A 14,860-nucleotide genomic window follows, 5' to 3' on the forward strand; every position below is an offset into this window, starting at 1 on the left:
AAATAAAAAAATCAAAGAGGTGTTGGGTTGTAAACCACACCTTTTCACATTTCAGTGGACAAAAGAGATTTTCTATGAAAACGTGAGGTTAATGACAACAGAGGTCAGTGATACAAAGGATGGCTAACACTTGTCAGTTGGCAGGTCCAGTGTGGGAAGGGAGAGTGAAACAGAGCAGCACAAAAGACTTTTTTTTCTTTTTTGGCAAATTCTCCTGCAGATTTTCAACAAAACCTGGATTCATAGAACTTTAGAGATCTTAGAGGTCATCTAGTACAGCCCTCTTGTTTTACAGCTGAGCACCACACTTCTGGTTAACTTTCTTAATATTTCTTGCTCCAGCTTTTGACTAAAAAAATAATGTATATTCAGAATACATAAATATTATGTATTAAACTCATTAAAAATGCACTAAGCTTAATAGCATAAAATTAGAGCCTGTAGGTGCCTTACTTCCTAGCTGAAGTCTCTTATATCTACCATTTTGCAATTAACATGCACTCACTCTCAACTCAGGATAATATATCCCATTTTCTAAATACCCCACACCGGCCCCCCCCCCCCCGCCAATGCCTTATCTTACTCAATCCTCACAGTATCCCTGTTGAAATAGATTTTTTTAATTCCGTTTACACATGTGGAAACTGAGGTAGGAAGAGGTTAAATCATCTGTCCAAAATCCCATAGCTACATGCTGAGATTTCAGCCGAATTTATCTGAACCAAAGCTCTGTCATAACCACACTGCCTCCTATGTTGAGTGTTAAATCACTCTCATGTGTGCCTTTCTGTTGACAGGGGTACTTTTGGAGGACCTTGAGGACTTTTTAGGTGGGGCGGAATAGAAACATCGTTAGCAAGCTTTACATTGGGGTCAGGATGATGGTGCAGGGCCAGCTTGGCAACAATAATGAAGCTGCTCTTCAAAGACAGGATTGAACTGGTAGTCCCCTGTGAGAGTCCCTTTAATAATCCCATTCTCTGTGCCTGAAAAGGAAAGAGAACCAAAGATTTGCAGAAATTTTAGAGCAAGAAGAAGCCCTTATGGGTTTCTTAATAAACCCATAAGAAAACTAAGACTGAGAAATTAAGAGACTTGATACCATTTTTCAGTTAAGACAAGAGGAATGGGGATTGGCAGGGAAAGGGAATGGAAGGCAGTTCACATCGACGGAGCACCTACTATGTGCCAGGCTCTGTACCAGATGCTTTTTGAGTATCATTTCCTTTCCCATCTCCCTCACTGAGGGCCTGTTTAGTGATTTCACCTTGGTGCCCTCATACAGCTGTAGTAGATGCTCAATAAATACCACTGACTATTCCAATACATTACTGAGTGAACTCCTCCCCAACTAGCCTTACCATCTCCATTTTACGAATGAGGAAACTGAGGTTCGGTTACCTGACGTAGCTTACCCATGTTCACCGAGTTTACCCATTGACTCCAGAGCCCACAACTCCTTGCACACATTAGTGTAGAAAAGATACATATCCAAGCAGATAAACAGACCTGAATATCAACTTTCACTGCCTCTCTCCTACTTTTTAGCAGAGCTGGAGAACAGAGATCTGAGTAAGGTCTGTTAGCCCTATGATGTCATTATTCTCACAAAATATGCTAGGATCCACTTACAGTATGCTGTGAGGTATCATAAATAATTAAAAGAGAACTGCACATCTTAAAATAAATGAGCTCCATACACTTGAACACGATGCAGCCTTGGATTTCCACTGTTTTGTTTCCAGCTCTCTCTGATGTGCACCCTGGTAGTCATTAGTCAGGAGCATCTGTAAGATTTTCCTATGTCATGAGACAGCCGACCATTTTTCATGGAAAATCCTTATTATTTCATGGAGCTCACCAATTTTACACATTGTGATATGAATAATAACACTGTACCCAACAACTGTTGGTGTTGCCAGCCCAGCATTCCTTCTCCTTCACTTCTTCTGATGTCACCTACTTCTTTTGGGAAATTGTCTCCTAACTTCACGTGGTTCTGATGAGACTCTCAGGCGAGTTATGCTAAATCCTGGTCAAAACGCTGGGTATGTGCCCCAGGCCTGGTCTATCAGAATTACTTATCCCCCAGCCACTGTGATTGGTCCAGGGTAGGACATATGCTTCAAGTTAGGCCTGAGGTTTTGTATATGTCTACCTCTCCCCCACCCCCAGATCACATCCTCTCATCCTGCCCCTCCCACCACCACCACCACCGCCAAGTAGTGAAAGGCTGTATGGAGTAAAAGAGAATATTATCGATGCAGAAACAGGAGCAGAACTCAGAGATGGAGAGAAGGACGTGTAGGCATGCAAGGGATAGTAGGACAGAGAAAACCCAGATTACATGGTTTAAACCTCCAGAATACTGGAAGCCAGCTCTTCCCCCCAGACTGCTCCATCAAATGTTTCCTATGTTGCGTAAACAAATTTAAGATGGTTTTTATCACTTGAGCTAACACATATCCAACACGTTTTCTTTTTTTTTTTTAACTTTATTAATTTTGAGCAAGACAGAGAAAGAAAGAAAATCCCAAGCAGGCTGTGTGCTGACAGATGTGGGGCTCGAACCCACAAACGACAAGACCATGACCTAAGCTGAAATCAAGAGTTGAACGCTTAGCTGACTAAGCCACCCAGGCGCCCCCAACATGTTTTTTGATAGCAAATGGGAATTTTACCCTGTGTAGTTGGGGAATAAACAATAAAGTGGCTAGCTTTATGCTATGACATCATTACCCTAAGGATAGCAGGTTCCAAGCAGCCCTCTGCTAGCCCATCCGTTGTGTGTCAAGCTGAGACCTGCCCCAACCCCAGCCCCAAGGCTGTTTCAGTCCCGCCCCCTCCTGGCAGCCTTTCTCCTTTCTGTGGTGATTCAGCCTGCTCCATGCACACACACTCTCCCAGCACATATACTTCTTTATTCCTGAGCTGGATTTGCACTTTCATCTGTCACTTTTCTGTCTATTTGACTAAAAGCAGCCCAGTTATGGGCACAGAAGGTCATTATTAAATCCTCATTGGCGGGGCGCCTGGGTGGCTCAGTCGGTTAAGCATCGGACTTGGCTCAGGTCATGATCTCATGGTTCATGGGTTAGAGTCCTGCATCAGGCTCAGTGCTGACAGCTTAGAGCCTGGAGCCTGCTTCAGATTCTGTGTCTCCCTCTCTCGCTGCCCCTCCCCCACTCACGCTCTGTCTCTGTCTCTCTCAAAAATAAATAAATCTTTTTTTAAAAAATCCTCATTGGCTACTTGTCTCAGCTAAGAGGGTGATGTGGAGAAGGCCTGAGGACAAAGTTGTGCCCCTGGCTCCAGCATACCTGTGCGGTTCCTCGGGCTCTGGAGTTGAACGATCCCAGCTGCTTCAGCCTTCACTAGCTGTGAGAGCTCAGACAAGTCACCCTCCCAGAACTGAAGTTTTATCTGTAAAGTAGGAGCAAGAACCACCATCTTGCAGGGCTGTGGCAAGGAGAAAAGGTAACATACGGCAATGAGGCAGTCCAGCCCTAGCATGTAGGAGGTGTTGAAAAAATGAACTACTACTTACTGTCTTACTTAGAGATGGCCAGGTGGTTGATGGGAACATCGTGGCCATGAGGAAGATAAGCCATCTAGCACAGCTTTAGATAGGCAAAGCTAAATTATGAAACCATTCTTGACCCTGTGTCTCTACAGCCCTTTAATTTTGCACCTTTCTTGTTTACTGGTACCCTCTAGGGGTATTCCTGGGTCTCCCAGCTCCAGAGAACATGTCATCTTGGCCTTCATAGGTCTTTCTTCTCACTCTTACCTAACCAACCCTGCCCTTTTCTCAGCTAGTCTAATGAATGATTGAGGCTTCTGTGATCACCATTGCTAATGAAGCCACTCTTCCCAAATATGGTTGCATGTTAGCGGGGATTTTTGCAGTATAAATGCCTGAGTCCAGGTGTTTTACAACATTTTTGCCATTTATAGCACCTTCTATTCTTCTCTCTTGTGGCTGCTATATTTTGAAATTTATATCTTCTCCTAAGGGTATAATTTATTTACTAAAATTAACTTTCCCACTTTATTAATTATAGAAATGGTCGCCATTAGGGCTCAACCCACCAGCATGATATGGTCAGTGCCTCTACATTGAGTGAATTCATTTCAGGCCAAGAGGAAACAAATTCGAAGTTCCAATGAGCCTATTTATGATTTTGGCTGGGTTTGTCGGAGTACTGAAATAATCTAAGAAGCCCCATGACAATCATACTGAGTGGCATCCCTATTTTAAACCACCCCCCTCCCCCACTAAAGAAAGCTGTCCTTTTTGGTACCAGGTCTGGGAGAAGGCTGGCCCTTGAGCCCCTCACATCTCACCTACTAGGTAGTCCCTCGGAGGATATTACCAGCCCCTACGGCTCCCTCTGCCTTATCTTCATCTGAGCTTGCTTTACCTAAATTCAGCTGGGCCTTAGAACACAATGCAAATCATGCAGAACGCTATTTGTAGCTATTTCACATACATAAGCATTACTGCCCATCCCTAATTGGACTGGATTTGGTCATGAAATTCCTTAATTCTGACTATGTTTTCTCCCACACAAACGATTCATAGGAGGAAGAATGACTCATTTTAAATAAGTATCTCTTCCTCTGTTCTTTTCCTCTCCTCTGCACCTCACCCGCACCACGACTACACCATCTGCCCTTTACAGTGGAAAGGGTCCTTTAAGGCGGTAAGAAGCAATGTGTTTTGTAGAAGGCAATCTCCCAAACTGAAGTAGGCCTGAGAAGCCATTGTTCTTATATTCTCCAGCCACAAGCCTGTGAAATAAGTTTATGTTTCTTCAGAAAGAAGTATCTTTCACTTGCTAGCCCCTGTTCATTAGGTACTGTGATCTACCTTTGCCTCTGAGTGACCCTCATGGAGTTGGTTTTATGTCCACACATTTTTCTACTTAGATGGGAAAACATGACTGCAAAATGAAAAATGGTCTCCATGGTACCAGAATCTTTGGTTTTCTAGTGTTGACCTTGCCTTACCCTCAGCACCCCCATCTTCCTTGGGGAATCTCCCCCACTGTCTAGATGGGAAGTAGGGAACCCCATCCTCTCTTCCACTATAGAGTGGCTACAGAGCAGCCCTTATAAGAGGCCCTGCCAGGCTGGTGCTCCCCAGACTCTTGAGCCAACGAGGCAAGGACATGGCAGGTTGGAATCATCAGTGTGGCAGTGGCCAGGCTTCTTTCAAATTCCCTGACCCTCCATAGTGCCCCTGGATCCTACTTCTTGCCCAGGCTGGGTTCTCTGCCTCCCCATCAATTTTGTGAATCCCTGACTTCCTTCCAGTAATTCCCTTTTAACTTAGGGTGGTCTCAGTTGGTTTCTGATGACTATATCCAAGACCCCTGACTTATTCTGGTACCAATGTCATGGTGAAGTAGATATAATAGTACCTATTAGTGGTGGTTCTGCTGCCAACATTTCTGGCTTTGTGGTTCTGCTGTTTATTGCTTATGCAACTAAAAGCTTTGACTCTGATATAATCAATTGTAATAAAATGGCTAGAGAAAGATCAGGACAATATTGGAATAGGGAACAAACAATTTGCAAAGGGTCTAGTTGTGCAACTTATTTCTCAACACAGCATCTAAACACCATAATCATAGCACTTGGAGACAGCAAAAATGATTGATTTTGCAGAAAATATTTGTTGTTTAATTACAGGATCATATGGGTCTTTTGGCAACCAGCAGATGCCAAAACAGACTTTAAGCACCATCTTGAGAAACTTGTGATTTGCTTAGTGTGCTTTTAATTTAAAGCATATGGCTTCACATTCAACTGCGGTGTCCAAAATGAAGACATTAGTAATGAATCACTCTATTGGAGAAAACGCAGTGCTCCCAGATCAGGTCTTTTGGTCTGTGTACTCAAATGGTTCTGTTTAGAGGCATAAACACGAAGCAGCTCTCTGTTTTAGCTGGGTGTTCCTGGGATGCATGTGACATCAAAGGGCCTCACAAGCGAATTCTCCTGCAATGTACCGTGCTTGGCACCAGGGCCCGCCTCCATCTGAATAAACAAAGTACAGTTTGGTCACTAGAAAGAATGCCCAAAAGATCATTTATTTTATGGCAACTCTTCCTTTTTTTAGTTTCTCAGCCTAATAGCTTAGCCTGAAGCTTCGTGGGAATTCAGCTATCCTGTATGGAAATTCAAAACTGCAACCCTTCTAAGAATCACATTTGTGACTGCAGGCAGGGCACCTTGGTCTTTTGAGACCACAGGTGGTCTACCTGCTGGTGAGGGATGGCCAGTGTGCATCATAGTGCACAGCATAGTGTGCAGCATAGTGGCAAAAACATGGGCTCAGGAGTCAAATTTGAATCACATGGCCATGTTCGAGTCCTGTGAATTCGAGCACAGGATTTCAATGATCAGATCTATAAAGTGGGGATAATAGTATCAGTCTTATAATGTTGTGAGAATCAGACGAAATAGTCCACTGTCAGATCTAAGCTAAGAATCTGGTACCTAATAAGCTATAATAATATAACTGTAGGCTATTATTTTAATTTTTATTAAAGGCAGGATCTATTTCTTCTCTGCCTCTTTGCTTCTAGCCATGTTATGCCTTTGCTTAAATTCAATACATTTAAATTTAGTAAAGTGCCTACTGCATATTCACCCATATCTTCTTTTATCATTTTTAAAACTTTTTTAATATTTAGATTTAGTATAAATATCCTTGAAATGTTTACCTTTAAACTGTCAGAATTTATCTAGCACAAATGATTAACTTCATAAATCAGTCATCATTGATGACTGTTTTCCCTTCTTGGAGGTCTTGCCTTGCTCCTTTATGACCAGGTACCAATGACAGGAAGGTAAAAGCTAAAAGCATCCCATTCAGCATACACAATACAAAGTTCTGAAGACAATCACTTCCTTGTTTATATACAATTTAATGATTTATTGTGACACTTTTAATGGCTTAGTCTTTTAATTGGGTTTTCTGATGCATTTACAACAAAAAAAATTTAATATGTTTTTGGTGTTTATTTATTTCTGAGAGAGAGAGAGAGATTGGGGGCTAGGGGCAGAGAGAGGAGAACAGAGGATCCAAAGTGGGCTCTGTGCTGACAACACAGAGCCTGATGCAGGGCTCGAACTCACGAAATGCAAGATCATAACCTGAGCCAAAGTCAGATGCTTAACCAACTGAGCCACCCAGGGACCCCATAACAAAATTTTTAATATAGCGTGAATAACTGTTAATGGTATTTGTCTTACTTCACAAGGGTGCAGGGGCAGAGAAAGAGGGTTAAGATTCACTCTTAGGTCCTTTTCCCTTTTTGTTTCTGCTGTTCTCTCTTCAGCCAAGGTTTTCATCTCCTTACACTACTGCAGTGTCCTTTTTTATTCTTCCTTTTGTCCCTCCTCCAATCCATTCTACATGCCTCTGCCAGCACTATATGTCACTCTCCTGATCAGAAGCCTCAGTGTCTCCCGAGGGTCCACAAGATAAAAGACAAAATCCTTAAAACTGACTTCCAAACCTTCACCATCAAACTTTATTTTACGTTTCTCCACTTCCCTGCCCCTGAAATACACCTTCCTAATTAGTGGTGATTCTAGGGGAAAGCCTACAAAGCACTCTGCTTCCATAATATTAGATCCATGAAAAAGCTCACTCAAATAAAAGTACTAGTATTGTTGAAATTGAAAATACTAATTGCCCATGTACTATAAAATGTGAAAGAAAGCATCTTTAGAAAACTGTCATGCTGGGAAAAAAAAAAAAATCAGGGGCGCCTAGGTGGCTCAGTCAGTGAAGCATCTGACTTCAGCTCAGGTCATGATCTCGTGGTTTGTGAGTTCAAGCCCCATCTCAGGCTCTGTGCTGCCAGCTTAGAGCCTGGAGCCTGCTTCAGATTCTTTGTCTTCCTCTTTGTCTTCAGATTCTTTGTCTTCCTGTCTGCCCTTTCTCCACTCATGCTGTGTCTCTCTTTCTTTCAAAAACAAATAAACGTTAAAAAAAAAAGAAAAAATCCAATAGCATATTATCCAAGAAAAAGCAAAACACTGAGTGCTTGCTGCATAAGCCATTTGATAACCCATACTTCTTTATTCTAAAGGATTGTTTTTATAAATGTCATAGTCAGTGTTTTCAATGTCAGCATCAGGCTCTCCACTGACAGCTCAGAGCCTGGGGCCTGCTTTGGATTCTGTCTCCCTCTTTCTGTTCCTCCTCAGCTTGCTCGCGCTCTCTCTCTTTCTCTCTCTCAAAAATAAACACTAAAAGATTTTTTTTCATTAAAAAATTTTTAAACGAACATATTATGGTTTTAAAATGTTACGAAAAATCTCTATGCTCATCCGTAGAAAACTTGTTAAATGATGGCACAGCCATAAAAATGGAGCCATGGAAAAGAATGAGTCATTATCTCTATATATGTATTCTTATAGGATAGCCTCCATGTTATATCAAAATGTGAAAAAAGCAAGGCACAGAGTAAAGAAATATGCTCATGTTTGAGTTGGGTTATGGTTTTGTTTTTTGTTTTTTTTTTATTTTTTTTTTTTAACGTTTATTTATTTTTTTGGGACAGAGAGAGACAGAGCATGAACGGGGGAGGGGCAGAGAGAGAGGGAGACACAGAATCTGAAACAGGGTCCAGGCTCTGAGCCATCAGCCCAGAGCCCGACGCGGGGCTCAAACTCACGGACCGCGAGATCGTGACCTGGCTGAAGTCGGACGCTTAACCGACTGCGCCACCCAGGCGCCCCTATGGTTTTGTTTTAAGGACAGGAGCTATGCAGCCTTAGGATTATATCTACATAGGCTATTTCACACGATACAGGAATGGCCATGGTTGCCTCGAGAGCAGGGACTACGGTTCTGGGGAGGACTTATTTTTCATTCTCTACAGTCTTTTGTGCTATTTGACTTTTTTCCTATACCTAAAGTGTGTGAATTTTTCAATTAAAAATATTAATTAAACATTGTTGACTGAGATTTGTCATGAAATTTTACTCTCATTTAATAACCCTTAAGCTAAGAGGGAAGGGAGCTGTACCAAGAGATACAGAAACCAAGTAAGTCAGCATTTTTTGGAGTTAGGGGGAAAAAATAAAACCCTCTTAAACAGAAGAATATTCTTGCAAGAACTATGACCGCATAGTTTTCAGAACTTAAGAGACAAAATAAGAGAAAGGCAAGGATAGAAAAGCCATATTAAGTAAAGTGACCCAAACAATTCTTCCAGAAATATGGGAAAAGAAAGTGGAGGAGAAGATGACACTTGAGGAACGTGGTATTGCAGATAGAGACCACATAAAGCAGATGTGCAACGTTATAATGAGTTCTCAAGCCTATGTTTCTCCTGATAGCGGAAAACAATCTGGTAGCTTCCAGGTAAACTCCATCATTTCCAGGATATTTTTTATAGTATATCTTTATTAAATACTGTTAATTCTGGGCTCTCCTCCCACATTCTTCTTTTCTTATCCCCTTAGCCAAATTTTAAAACATTTTTTACTCTATGTATTGCCTATATTCCCTCCCCTGCAGACTCCCTTGGGCACATCCCTCTTCCTGAAACACACTTGTCAGGGTCACTAAACACCTCCAGGTCACCAGATCCAGAGGACCTTCTCTGTTCCTTCCTTCTACCTCCCAGCAGCATTTGACACAGCTGACCACCTCACCATTCATAAACCACTCTCTTTTCTCGGTGCCTATAAAGACTCACCGCACACCCCTTTGGCTTTCCCCCAGCCTCATGACTGCTCTTTGCTTCCTACTAAAACCTCAAAATCTTAGAGCTCCTTGGGCCTCTGAAAACCTTTTTTTCTCCTTTACATTTATTCCCCAAACCTGACATTCCATTGATGGGTTGACGACTCGCCAGTTCGTACGTCCTGCCCAAATTGTTTCTCTGGATTCTAGACATGCTTCCCACTTGGCATCCCCACTCAGATGTTCCACAGGTGATCTCATGCTTAACATGTCCAAAACTGAACTCGATTCGCTCATGGCCTCAGAAACCTTAGTCCTCCCTTGGTGTTTCCTGTCCACCCAAGGACCCAGGCCAGAAGTCTGGAAGTCATTATTCATTGTTCCCTTTCCTTCGCCCTCTATATCCGGTCCATCAGCAGGTTATATTTTCGACTTCCTACAAATATCTTTATTTTGCCTATCTCTCTCCCTCTTCAGCACCACAACCTGGTCCAGACAGCCATCACCTCTGGCCTGCGGTAGCCTCGTCAGTGTTCTTCTTGTTTCCATTCTTGTGCCTCTACTTGTATGGGACTCCTGCCAAAGATCGTGATCCATGATAAGAAATAAACTATCTCTATCTTTTTTCTTCCTATTCTCTTTCAGTAGCTTCCCATTGACTTAAAATTCAAATTCCTTCCGTCCCATCAAAGCCCTGCATAACCTGTCCTCAGCCCATTTCTCCAACTTTATCACACATTATGATCCCTTTTCTCACTACACTCCAGCTCTGGTGGTCAGATCTGACCTGCCTCAGGATCATGAATATGGTGTTTGCATATGCTGTTCCCTAAGCCTGGAATGCTCCCCAACCCCCACTTTTACCTCTTTTCACATGGCTGGCTTCTGTCATTCTTGAGGCCTCAACTTATCTGTCACCTTTCTGAGGAGCTATCTCTTTGGTCCTCTTTCCTATATAATTCCCACTAAAAACAACCTATTCGTCTCTTTGTTTGCACTTATCATGATTTGTAGTAACTTACCTGTTCAGAGTTGAACTCCATCACTAGGATGAATGAAATCTCCAGGAAGGCAGGGATCACATCTGTTTGCTCACCAGTGCATCCCTAGGAACTGATGCATGGAAGACTATCAATTGATTATTGCTCTCACTGTGGATTTAGGAATGTGTATTTTTGTGCAGCACTTTTTCTAGCTTTGCTATGATCTTCTTTATAAAAAGAACAAAAGTAATAAATATTCTCTTCTCTTACTAAGTAATTATTAAATATGGAAGAAAAAGCATTCATAAATAGAAATTTATATTCCAATTTTTTCTCAATTATATTAAATTGAATCACATGAGATTGCTCCTATTAGATCATTTGTTTGCTACCAAATGGCAATGTCATAAGGTTCAAACTAAGAAACAGTCTAATGAAGTGTACATATTTAGTTTAAGCTATTGCGTCAGAATAGTTCAGATTATGCTTCAGAAACAAACACCCCCCCCCCCCCCCCCCCCACACACGTCTTAGTGGCTTGTAGCCACAAAGGCTTAATTCCTCACTTCTGTTACACCTGCTGTAGCTGTAGCTCTGCTCTGTGTCATCTTCACTCAAGGACCCAAGCTGGTGGAGCAATTTCTGTCTAGATCATTGCTGGTAATTGTGGCAGAGCCTTGGCCAATCACATCCCAGCTTCTACCTAGAAATCCTCCTTTTGAGATACGTATATTTCACTGGCCAAGGGAAGTCACGTGGCCACTCCTGCATTCAGCAGGGCAGGGATGTGAATCTTCCTGCCAGGAGAGGCACGTTGGGGATAGCAACAGGAATATTGGTGTAAAAGTATTACAAACTACTACTGTCAGTCTGAGCAACTGCTTTCATCTGATAGTAGGTGTCTAAATTTCAGATATACTATATCCTAGCGGTAGATAGGATTAGGTTTATGCCATTTTAGTAAAAATATCTACATTGGTGTTCTAACTTGTATTTAGCATTTTATGATAACATATGTTTGTTGCATTTAATGAGAAGCTCTAGATGAAGGCACAAAGCATGTAGAAATCAGGAATTCTAAGAGAGACAGAAATCTCTCTACTTTGCTTGCTGATTAGAAAGATTTGGTTTGTAAAGGGGAAATAACATAACTAGGGGTGACTTACTTCTGATGTACTGCTTTATTTTTTTAAGATTTTATTTTTAAGTAACGTCAACATCCAATGTGGGGCTCAAAACCTCAATCCCAAGATCAAGTGTTGCATACTCCACCAACTGAGCCGCCAGGTACCCCCAATATACTGCTTTATACTGCTTTAAAGTTTAAAGCACCTTTAAAACTACCTATAGATAGGGGTGCCTGGGTGGCTCAGTCAGTTAAGCATCCAACTTTGGCTCAGGTCATCATCTCACAGTTCATGAGTTCAAGCCATGCATCGGGCTCTGTACTGACAGCTCGGAGCCCAGAGCCTGCTTCAGATTTTGCATCTCCCTCTCTCTCTGCCCCTCCCTGTCTCACACTCTGTGTGTCTCTCTCTCTCAAAAATCAATAAACATTTTTCAAAACATTAAAACTACCTATCGACAAAATCCAAGGATGTTTAAGGAGTTGCCAATTTGGGGGACAGGTGTATTTCCAGAGGCTTTCTATTCTACTTAGTCTAATGATATGAATACTTATAAGCATCAGGTTGTCTGGGAACATATAGGTTCTGGGCTAATTTCATTTCTTACTTGCTATGTAGTCTCTCTTTCTGCAAGATACAGATACATATAGTGTGTAAGTTCCACAACTTCTCAGTACATTTTGTGGGCTACAAAATGACTGAGCATCAAGTAATAGACATTAAAAGGATGGTACTTTGTGGGCATTGCTTTGAGTTTCCAGTGGGATTATACAAGACTAAAGGATCCAAAAGTCACCAAGAGAAGTTTCCATAAATGATAAACAGTATTTCTCACACTTCAGATTCTTATGACTGTCTAAATGTCCTTCACATGGAAGCTCTTAGAAAGATATGGCCCAGTAGAAAAAAACACATAACTTTTCTTCTGGCCTCAGTGTGCTCTGACTGGCTCATTCAAGCCTGAAGTGTAATTTTTTTTTCAGTGCTTCCAGCCTCTTTCTCATGAAATCAACCATTGATCTGAAAGTCAGAGATGCAAATCCAGAGGAAACTGGAAGCATTCCAGGGCCCACAAATAAAAAGTTAATTACCTAAGGAAAAGTACAAGAAAGACTTTTGTTTTCCACCAAAATCTCCTCCCCAGGCTATTAGCTATGTCGTACATGGGCCCGATCAATATATTAGCGCTTGAGAACCAAAGTCCCTTGGAATAAATTAATCTGTCAGGGAAAGAAATAAACAAAGAACAAATTAACATGTTTTAAGACATTGCTTAAATTTTCATAAATATAGACCTTGAGATGGGATGATGAGTTCCCAGGAGCCAGAGCTAATATTTGGTTGTAATTAAGAGTTGCTCTTTCATGTTTCGTCTGATGTAGGTGGGAAATCGCCCACGTGCTTGCAGGGTTCCTCACTCATGCTTCCTCACAATTGCCTCTGTTTACTTCATTAATAAGAAATGGATGTCTCACAAATTACACTGACACACTTAGCTTGTTTTACCTCTAGCTAATATTAAAGTAATGAAGTGCCATACCCGTGCACGCACACGCCATACAAGTGGGGACTCCTTCATGAATAGCCACATACTAATTTTTTTTTCAACGTTTATTTTTATTTTTGGGACAGTGAGAGACAGAGCATGAACGGGGGAGGGGCAGAGAGAGAGGGAGACAGAATCGGAAACAGGCTCCAGGCTCCGAGCCATCAGCCCAGAGCCTGACGCGGGGCTCGAACTCACGGACCGCGAGATCGTGACCTGGCTGAAGTCGGACGCTTAACCGACTGCGCCACCCAGGCGCCCCGCCACATACTAATTTTTAATGGCTCAAAAAGACCTAATGACCAATCCATGATACACTAGACCTGTCTGAGAGGCTTAGGCAAAAGACCCCAGTGTGCTCCTCACTGGGTACAGGTGTGGAGTGTCAAAGCTAATGATTATCAGGAAGGGCAATAACTATGTAAGTTACTCATTCGTAAAAAGCATGGGAGGACTCATTTAAATATGAGAACCAGAAACCCATCTCAAACTAACTTAGGCCAAAACGTATTTATTGGAATTCAAACAATGTCATTGTGCCTCCCCCACCCCCGCCACCCCCACTCTCTCCCTTCCTCCCTCCTCTCTCTCCCTCTCCATCTCTCACCCATTTGGGACTATTAGTTTTCAGTGTTGGTAAAATGGCCACTGACAGCCCTGATCCTATCTCATGGTCCCAAGGGACAAAGTGTACACTCTCTCTTCCAGTGCCCTTATCTCAGATCTCTTAGAGGAACTTCAGCCCTGCCTTGTTTGTGTGCCCACCCTCGAATGGATCAGTGTGGATGGGAAAGGGGATCTCTGCTGGGCCAGGCCTGGGCCACATGTTCAGCCTGACTTGGAGATGAGAGAAAGGAGGGGAGATCAGCCACATGCAAATACCTCGAAGGTGTCCCCCACAGGAAAGAGGAACCTCTCTAACCAAATCAGGGGGGAAGAGATGTTGGGGCAAAACCGTCTACCTGGAGAATTTTTTTTCCATTATATTCATCATGTTCAGTTGCTAAATGTAGCTAATTTTCAGAAGGGGAGACCAAGACAGAGATCTCTGTGACTTTACAGCAAGTCTGACTTCTTTTGACAAAATTATTGCCCTTTCTCAGGTGATCAGTAATTTTCTATCAAGTTCTAAACCAAAATTCCCTGGGGGTCTTGACTAACAGAAATGAGACACCTACATACATTCCTTCTTGCAGCTATGGTAGCTCTGTCAAGTAAATTAAAATGTTCTTTTTACCTCTTGCCCCATCTTAAAGTATCGTTCTACTTCATGGAATGTATTGGCTCTAAATATCCTATTACTTACTATTACCAAGTTATACACAGAGAAAAGAAGCAGAGTATAGTACTTTCTTTTTTATCAGTTGAGAACTTTTAAAATGCTAATTTCTGTGTTTGAATAATTTCATAACTCAGCACTCTTGAGAATTTTGCATTTTGGTAGTAGATAAAATCTGAATTGCATATTTTGATGTGAGATGCCTGCTCT

General features: G+C 42.0%; 1 protein-coding gene and 1 long non-coding RNA gene across 2 annotated transcripts in view; one reads left to right on the forward strand and one right to left on the reverse strand.

Annotated features, from left to right (window-relative positions):
- Positions 1–14,860, forward strand: part of MYO3B (myosin IIIB) — a 434,070-nt gene that overhangs the window by 395,429 nt on the left and 23,781 nt on the right. The gene's annotated exons all lie outside the window — the stretch shown is intronic.
- On the reverse strand, positions 5,662–10,830 carry LOC121030681 (uncharacterized). The gene is made up of 2 exons (XR_005790354.1): positions 10,738–10,830; positions 5,662–6,045 (listed from the first exon to the last, which is right to left on the reverse strand). It is a non-coding gene; the product is annotated as an uncharacterized LOC121030681 (long non-coding RNA).

This window comes from Herpailurus yagouaroundi, unplaced genomic scaffold (genome assembly GCF_014898765.1).
Source record: "Herpailurus yagouaroundi ecotype Mexico unplaced genomic scaffold, PumYag 140, whole genome shotgun sequence".
NCBI classification, from domain to species: Eukaryota; Metazoa; Chordata; class Mammalia; order Carnivora; family Felidae; genus Herpailurus; species Herpailurus yagouaroundi.